The 9,476-nt window shown below is 40.0% G+C and overlaps 1 non-coding gene across 1 annotated transcript; it reads left to right on the top strand.

Annotated features, from left to right (window-relative positions):
- Positions 1 to 5,332: 5,332 nt before the first annotated feature.
- Positions 5,333 to 5,441, top strand: LOC129636367 (U6 spliceosomal RNA). The gene has a single exon (XR_008706904.1). It is a non-coding gene; the product is annotated as a U6 spliceosomal RNA (small nuclear RNA).
- Positions 5,442 to 9,476: the final 4,035 nt, after the last annotated feature.

The raw sequence follows: 9,476 nt of genomic DNA, 5'->3' as shown, positions 1-9,476 counted from the left end.
GTTCAAAAAACAAGAGAAACCAGTGCCAGAGTCCAGCTCCAGCAGCCAGGGGATCAACCTGAAGGGATGAGCAGTGTCGGCGGGAAATGATGTAGCCTCTGACTCGAGGTAGGAGACTACATGTTTATTTCAAGCATCAGGTTTTCTTTTATACTTTTTCAAAAGCATTAGGTCAGAGGTTTGTCATTTTCAGTTTCCCCTTGCCCAGATTATTGTCTCAATTTTGCCCCTCAAACACAGTTCCTGCTTCAGCGATTCTCTCAAAATCGTGTTTACTTCTGATTACATTAACTCATGTTTATGTCTGGGCTGCATACCACATTCTTCAGTTTATTTCTTATCTTTCTAAATCCCACTTGCCCCTAGTATCTTAAACTCACTTTCTCCTAAAAAGGCTTCTAGCTATTCTTAATTATTCCTAAACCCTAAGCTCAGCAAACTTCCTTTGCCAAAAACGTATCCCTCACAAACAGGTCTCAAATAACAATCCTTCCCATGGCCTCAAGCTGCGGCCTATGTGCTTGTCCTGGGACATTCTTTGCAAAAATCCTTGAACAAATGTCAATGGTTACTTTATAGATTATTTTCTGGGCACAACTGCAGAAGGCTTTATGCTTTCTCACGCTTCTCTCAAGAACAATAAGCACCTTAACATTCCTTCCAGCCAACTCAACCAAAGAAAGGAAGAAACAAGTCAGAATCACAAGAGCTAACTCCTTCATCCCGGGTCCTGTGGAATGGGGAGAGGGCCTGGGGCCGTGCCTCCATTTTTGTCTGTAATGCCTAAAGTGGCTTCCAAGAAACCAGAGATCATATTGCCAACATTTCCTAAATCACAGAGAAAGCTAGGGAGTTCCAGGAAAACATCTACCTCTGTTATATCCACTACACCAAATCTTCTGACTATGTGGATCATAATAAATTGTGGAAAACTCTTAAAGAGATGGAACTACCAGACCATCTTACATGTCACCTGAGAAACTTGTATGCAGGTCAAGAAACAGCAGTTAGAGTCCTGCACGGAACAACTGATTGGTTCAAAATTGAGAAAGGAGTATGACAGGACTGTCTGCTGTCACCCTGCTTGTTTGACCTATACACTGAGCATGTCATGAAAATGCTGGCCTGAATATGAGTTACAAGCTGGAGAAACAACAACCTCAGACATGCAGATGATAGCACTTTAATGATGGGAAGTGAAGAGGAACTGAAGAACCTCTTAATGAGGGTGAAGAAGGAGAGTGAAAAATTCGGCTTAAAGCTAAGTATTAAAAACAAACAAACAAACAAACAAAAGCTAAGATCATGATATCTGACTCCATTACTTCATGACAAATAGTGGGGTAAACGTGGAAGTAGTGACAGAATTCTTCTTCTTTGGCTCTAAAATCACTGCAGATAATGACTGAAGCCATGAAACCAGAAGATGTTTGCTTCTTTGTAGGAAGGCTATGACAAACCTAGACAGTGTGTTAAAAAGCAGAGACATTACTCTGCCGACAAAAGTCCATATTGTCAAGGCTATGGTCTTCCCAGTGGTAATGGTTGTGAGACCTGGACCATAAAAAAGGTGGAGTGAGTAAAAGTCATGTCTGACTTTTTGATACTCCGTGGACTGTAGCCTGCGAGGCTCTTCTGTCCATGGAATTCTGCAGGCAAGAATACTGGAATGGGTAGCCATTCCTTTCTTCAGGGAATCTTCCCAATCCAGGGATCAAACCCAGGTTTCCCACATTGCAGGTGGATTCTTTACCATCTGAGCCACCAGGGAAGCCCATAAGGAAGGTGGAGTGCTGAAGAATTGATGCCTTTGTATGCTGTGATGTTTGAGAAGACTTCTGAGACTTCTTTGGACAGCAACGAGATCAAACCAGCCAATCTTAAGGGAAATCAACCCTAAATAATCTTTGGAAGGACTGGTGCTAAAGCTGAAACTCCAGTATTTTGGTCATCTGATGTGAACAGCTGACTCTAGAAAAGTTCCTGATGCTGGGAAAGATTGAGGGCAGAAGGAGAAGAGGGTGTCAGAGTATGAGATGTCTGGATGGCATCACCAATACAATGGAGATGAACTTGGGCACACTTTATGGGATGGTAAGGGACAGAGACCTGGCAAGCTGCAGTCCATGGGGTCACAAAGAGTCAGACACACAGAACAACATAGGCCACTCTAGGGTGACTACCAGAGTGGACATTCTTGCCTAATTTGCTTGCAGTTAGGAAGCCTGCTGATAATGATCAGAAGGGCTTTTGGCAATGGTTACATTGAGGCTCAGTCAGTTTTGAAGGTGACATTGGTTCGGGTTCTGCTTCTGTGGCCTTGGTACAAGACATTGCACCTGTAGTCTTGGGGCAGGAGTCAACAATAATTTCTTGGTAAACCCAGTGGACTTTTAAAAAATTGATACTCTAACAAGCCTAGCTATTTAGCTTCTAGTTTAAGCTTCCAGTGCAAATTAGCACCCTATTTGCTTCAGGGTCAGTTGATATGTCAGGCTATCCCAGTACTGACCCTGAAAACTAGCCCTCTAGTCAAGTGTATTACCGCTTGAAGGATTATATCAGACACTTCAACCACTATCCTTCCACGGGTCATTCCCTAACACTTGGCCTGCTCTTTTTCATTTATGCAATAGACAGTATGTTTTACTGCATGTGAAAGACAAGGTGAAGTCAGCAGAACTAAGTTCTGATATTCATCAGGAATATGACCTTGCAAAATTATTTAACCTCTCTGATCCACAGTCTGTAAGAATATGCCTTCCTCTAAAGGTTTCTGTGGAGGTCAAAGAAGATGAGAGTTTACTGTATCAGAATACCTGGGATAGCAGGTCCTGTTTTCTTTCTTATTTCCTATGAACATAAGTAGGGCCAGTAAACAATGCCTAAGAGAAGGAAGTAGAAGCTTAGGGAAACTGTAAAAGAGGTGAGTGATTCTACTGGAGAGTACCACTTAGGTAAATATTGAGAACTATAATTTCTTTGCAATGTTTAGGAGGGAGTGATCTATTTCTTGGGAAATGTAGATGATGATGTAGTTTTTAAAATCACTCTTGCATATTATCTTGTATTAATTTCACACTTCAAAATACAGTGACCTAAGTGCCGTATAGTAATAAATTTATAGCAGCTGATAACCACTATGATTATTAACTGTTTTAAATTCAAATCTATCAAGATGCTTTTTAACCTATTTCTGTACAGCATCCATAAAAATATTTTGCAATTAAATATAAAATTATAAAAAGTGCCTATCCAGAAAGAGGAAAAAAAGATGATTTATCTCATTTTCCTTTGGGTAGTGCCAATTTATGTGTGTATTTCGGAATAGGACTGAAGTTTGGGGTGCCATTGTACTCTTATACTGTTGATTTGCATTTGAAATTCTCTAGCTAGTGCATTCCAAAGTGGTGATCTAATTATATTTTTATGCTGTCAATCCCCCTTGCTAGTTTACACTTGATGTTCCTGAGGCTATGAGTTTTTATTAAGGTTATAAACTGCTTTGACCTCCATAAAAGACACTGTGACTACCCATGAGGTTTAAAGCATTAATGATAAGATGGAATGCAAAATTATTATCTGAGTGCAGTATCTCTCTTGCCACAGAAACTATTCAAATCATCTGATTGAAAGGCAAACCTATCCAAAAGCTAATAAAGAATTCTCCCTGGTGGTTGAAATATTGGACAAATTGCTTTCCACCCTCTGATAAGATGTTAACTGGATGACAGAGAAATGATGCTTCTGGTTCCCTATATTCCACCTCTGTAAGCCGGGTAATTGACAGTCTTTGGGTCCAGAGGTCAAAAGTTGTTGGTGAGTCTGCAATGAGAAACTTCACCAGTGATAAGTATTTCTTACTTGCCGCTGTCTCAAGTATCAAAGACTGAAGCCATGTTCAGAGTTAATGCCACGTTTGCATTCAACTGTTCATGAAAACTTGTGTGTCCTCAGTGGAAAATTGAATGCTAACAACCTGAGAAAATGCCACTTACTTAAAATCTAGTTTATAAATACTGAGTCTTACCTTTTTCTCTTCTAAAGCAAAGCAGTATGCAACATGTAGGTAACACCCATAGGTGACAAATAAGTGTCTTTTGCAAAACTAATCTGTTCATTTAATCTGAGATTTAAAGCCTGTATTAAAAAGAGGCTCAAGTATGTAAAAACTGGAAAGTCTGTCTTTATCAGTGTTTACCATACTTTCATATATATGAACTTACTATTTTATTTTTTGCATGATGGAAGGGAAAATTGTTTATGATTAAATCATAATCCAAATTCTTTAGTGTAAATTAATGTATTTATAATGAGATAGATGCTCTTGGACTTCTATTGCACAATATAATGATTTGATAGGTACTGTCAGAAAGGCAAGGAATGTTGAAGTGATCTAAAAACTTATCTTTTCATGAGTCCACAAAAGCCAAAGATACACCAATATATAAAGGTAGAAATGTAGGTTGACAATTATTTTCAATGTTTCATGAAACTTGCTGGGAATTATATATTTACTGGTTGTTATAAGTATCAGATTTAATCTAATTTTGACTAGTTTTATACCAGCTCAGGGTACACCTAATAAAATTATCTGTGTTCTCCATGGTATTCAGAAACTCTGGTTGGCAGTAAAATAATCTGTGGAAAGTACATAGAATATAACTTTTCTATTCAAGCTAGAGAACTAAAGTGAAAGTGAAAGTCACTCAGTCGTGTCCAACTCTTTGCAACCCCATGGACTATACAGTCCCTGGAATTCTCCAGGCCAGAATACTGCAATGTGTAGCCTTTCCCTTCTCTAGGGGATCTTCCCAACCCAGAGATCAAACCCAGGTCTCCTGCATTACAGGTGGATTCTTTACCAGCTGAGCCACAAGGGGAGCCCAAGAATCCTGGAATGGGTCATTTATCCCTTCTCCAGCAGATCTTTCCAACTCAGGAATTGAACGGGGGACTCCTGCATCACAGGTGGAATCTTTAACCAACTGAGCCATCAGGGAAGCCCCAAAAGTTTGCCTTCTCCAGGGGATCTTCCCAACCCAGAGATCGAACCTAGGTCTTCTGCATTACACGTGGATTCTTTACTAGCTGAACCACAGGGGAGCCCAAGAATCCTGGAATGGGTCACTTATCCCTTTTCTAGTGAATCTTCCTGACCCAGGAATTAAACAAGGGTCTCCTGAATTGCAGGCAGATTCTTTGCCAACTGAGCTATCAGGGAAAAGTCCATGAAATAACTAAACTTAGCCCTTAATGACTATGTAGTTTTTTATATTGCTGATGCATTTTCTCATACCTACTAGGCATTAAAGCATAATAAACAGAACTGGTGCCCACTTCAGCAACACACAGAAAAAAAATTTGAAGCAATTCAGAGAAGATTATCACAATTTCTGAACAAGGATGACACAGAAATTTGTAAATTTCATATTTTATATGAAATTTATCATAGATATTGACTGACAATTTCAATTTTGAAGCAAAGCATGATTGCAACACACAGACTATTTTTGTACTAGAATTTGCTAACTTGTAATACAGAATTTTCCTTTTGGATGATACTCAAGATATCCTTATAAATTACTTGGACATTGGTCACTTTTTGGAGATTTAAATTCTAATAATTATGACAGCTACATTGAAAATAATTGTGCTGTAGTTAACTTGCTTAATTTATTTTAACATTCTTAATGCTTGCAAAATGAAACTGTTTTAGGGAGATGAAGCAGAGAGAGGCATGGGCAGTTTCTTTTGTAAGTGTAAAATATATATTCAATATCAAAAAACAAACAAGACAAAACAAACAACAAAACCAAAAAAAAAAAAAAAAAAAAAAAACCCAGCACTGAACTGAGAATCAGGAAACCTGACCTCTGGTAATGACTCAGTCAACATCTATGACAATTTTAAAAGACTGTTTTATTTAATTAAGTATCTAATTTCTGTTATTACAAGATAATCATTAAGGCCTCTTCCAGGTTTGAACTTCCATAAAGAAGCTACAGACTTTGTTGCTGAATGTGCTTATTATTGGGGCATGTGAGTAATACCTTCTAGCTACTCCCTGTAGAAAGTTTTTGAACACTGGTTTTTAATCAAAAGGAGAAGCAAATATGGTAGCCAGCCCATGTTCGTCACTATTTCTTATTGAATAATAGAGAAAATCAAGAAAGAGAGTCAAAACTACACCTGAAAGATACAGTCTATGTACTTAAGGCATCATTAATTTAAATATTTGTTGTTGCTCAGTCACTAAGTTGTGCCCAATTCTTTGCAATGGCATGAACTACAGTATGACAGGCTTCCCTACCTTCACTTTTTCCTGGAGTTTGCTGAAACTCATGCCCATTGAGTCAGTGATGCCATCCATCCATCTCATCCTTTGTTGTCCCCTTCTCTTCCTGCCTTCAATTTTTCCCAGCAACAAAGTCTTTTCCAATGAGTCATTTTTTGCATCAGGCGGCCAAAGTATTGGAGCTTCAGCTTCAACATCAGTTCTTTCAATGAATATTCAGGGTTGATTTCCTTTAGGATCAATCCTTGCTGACCAAGGGACTCTCAAGAGTCTTCTCCAGCACCACAGTATGAAAGCATCAATTCTTCAGTGTTCAGTATTCTTTATGGTCCAACTCTCACACATGTACATGACTACTGGAAAAATTATAGCTAGGACTATATGGACTTTTGTTGGCTAAGTGATGTCTCTGCTTTGCAATACACTGTCTAATTTTGTCATAGCTTTCTTCCAAGGAGCAAGCATCTTTTACTTTCATCTCTACAGTCACTGTCCACAGTGATTTTGGACCCGAGGAAAGTAAAACAGTCACTAATTCCACTTTGTCCCCATCTATTTTCCATGAAGTGATAAGACCAGATGCCATGATCTTAGTTTTTTGAATGTTGAGTTTTAAGCTAGCTTTTTCATTCTCCTTATTCACCCTCATCAAGAGGCTTTTTATTTCATTCTCAATTTCTGCCATTAAAGTGCTATCATCTGCATAGCTCAGGTTATTGATATTTCTCCTGGCAATCTTGATTACAGTTTGTGAGTCATCCAGCCCAGCATTTTGCATGATGTAGCTTTTTAATATATTTTGAAATCAAGAAATGTGATGTCTCCAACCTTGTTCTTTATTCTCAAGATTGATTTGACTATTTGCTATCCTTCATGGCTCCATATGAATTTTTGAATTGTTTTTTTCTATGTCTGTAAAAAGTGCCATTTTACTTGCTTTATTTTGTAACTTCAAATATGTTAAATATTTTTTCTGGGTTTATAACCATAAAATCAGGGTTAAATTTTATAGTGGTTTTATAATATTACATTGTGTGGAGGTACTACGCATGCATGCTAAATGGTTTCAGTGGTCTCTGGCTCTTTGTGGAACCTTGGACTGTAGCCTACCAGGCTCCTCTGTCTGTGGGATTCTCTGGGCAGGACTGGGCTGTCAAGTGCTTCTCTGGGGGGTCTTCCTGACCCAGGGATTGAACCCATGTCTTTTATGTCTCCTACATTACCAGACTGTTAGTGGTTATTTATCACTAGTGCCAACTGGGAAGCCTATAAAATCTTCATCTTTAGGGCATTTACATAATTTTTCTTTTACACTGTTTATGATTATTTTAAGAAATTCATACATATATCTTATTTATTTGTCTGGTTATTTACTTGAGATGAATTTCTAAAAATGATATTTTCTGTGTGTGTGTGTGTGTGTGTGTGTATGTATGTGTTAGTTGGTCTGTTGTGTCTGGCTCTTTGCCTGTGGACTGTGGCCTAAGGGATTCCTGCCCACAGTAGTAGATATAATGGTCATCTGAGTTAAATTCACCCATTCCAGTCCATTTTAGTTCGCTGATCCCTAGAATGTCGACGTTCACTCTTGCCATCTCCTGTTTGACCATTTCCAATTTGCCTTGATTCATGGACCTAACATTCCATGTTCCTATGCAATATTGCTCTTTACAGCATCAGACCTTGCTTCTATCACCAGTCACACCCACAACTGGGTATTGTTTCTGCTTTGGCTCCATCCCTTCATTCTTTCTGGAGTTATTTCTCCACTGATCTCCAGTAGCATATTAGGCACTTACTGACCTGGGGAGTTCCTCTTTCAGTATCCTATCATTTTGCCTTTTCATACTGTTCATGGGGTTCTCAAGGCAAGAATACTGAAGTGGTTTGCCATTCCCTTCTCCAGTGGACCACATTCTGTCAGTTTTTTCCACCATGACCTGTCCCTCTTGGGTGGCCCCATACAACATGGTTTAGTTTCTTTGAGTTAGACAAGGCTGTGGTCAGTGTGATCAGATTGGCTAGTTTTCTGTGATTATGGTTTCAGTGTGTCTGCCCTCTGATGCCCTCTTGCAACACCTACTGTCTTACTTGGGCTTCTCTTACCTTGAATGTGGGGTATCTCTTCACAGCTGCTCCAGCAAAGCACAGCTGCTGCTCCTTACCTTGGATGAGGTGGCCATGCCTGACCTTGAACGTGGAGTAGGTCCTCTCGGCCCTCCTCCACCCACACAGCTGCTTCTCCTTGGACGTGGGGTAGCTCCTCTTGGCCACTGCCTCTGACCTTGGACGTGGGGTAGCTTCCTGTGGCCGCTGCCCCTGACCTCTTGATGAAAGTGAAAGAGGAGAATGAAAAAGTTGGCTTAAAGCTCAACATTCAGAAAACGAAGATCATGGCATCTGGTCCCATCAGTTCCTGGCAATAGATGGGAAAACAGTGGAAACAGTGGCTGACTTTATTTTGGGGGGCTCCAAAATCACTGTGGATGGTGACTGAAGCCATGTAATTAAAAGATGCTTACTCCTTGGAAGGAAAGTTATGACCAACCTAGATAGCATATTCAAAAGCAGAGACATTACTTTGCCAACAAAGGTCTGTCTAGTCAAGGCTATGGTTTTTCCAGTGGTCATGTATGGATGTGAGAGTTGGACTGTGAAGAAACCTGAGTGCAGAAGAATTGATGCTTTTGAACTGTGGTATTGGAGAAGACTCTTGAGAGTCCCTTGGACTGCAAGGAGATCCAACCAGTCCATCCTAAAGGAGATCAGTCCTGGTTGTTCATTGGAAGGACTGATGCTGAAACTCCAATACGTTGGCCACCTCATGTGAAGAGTTGACTCATTGGAAAAGACCCTGATGCTGGGAGGGATTTGGAGCAGGAGGAGAAGGGGATGACATGGCATCACTGACTCGAAGGACATGAGTTTGGGTAAACTCCAGGTGTTGGTGATGAACAGGCAGGCCTAGCGTGCTGTGATTCATGGGGTCCCAAAGAGTCAGACACGACTGAGTGACTGAACTGAATTGAACTGGACTGTGGCCTACTGGGCTCTTCTGTCCATGGAGTTTTCCAGGCAGAAATGCTAGAGTGGGCTGCCATTTCCTTCTCCAGGGGATCTTCTCAACCTAGGGATCAAATCTGGATCTGCCACACTGTGGCCAGATTCTTTGCCATCT

Source organism: Bubalus kerabau, chromosome 21 (genome assembly GCF_029407905.1).
Source record: "Bubalus kerabau isolate K-KA32 ecotype Philippines breed swamp buffalo chromosome 21, PCC_UOA_SB_1v2, whole genome shotgun sequence".
NCBI classification, from domain to species: domain Eukaryota; kingdom Metazoa; phylum Chordata; class Mammalia; order Artiodactyla; family Bovidae; genus Bubalus; species Bubalus kerabau.
The sequence above is the reverse complement of the archived record's forward strand: the minus strand, read 5'-3'. Positions and strand labels throughout refer to the sequence as shown.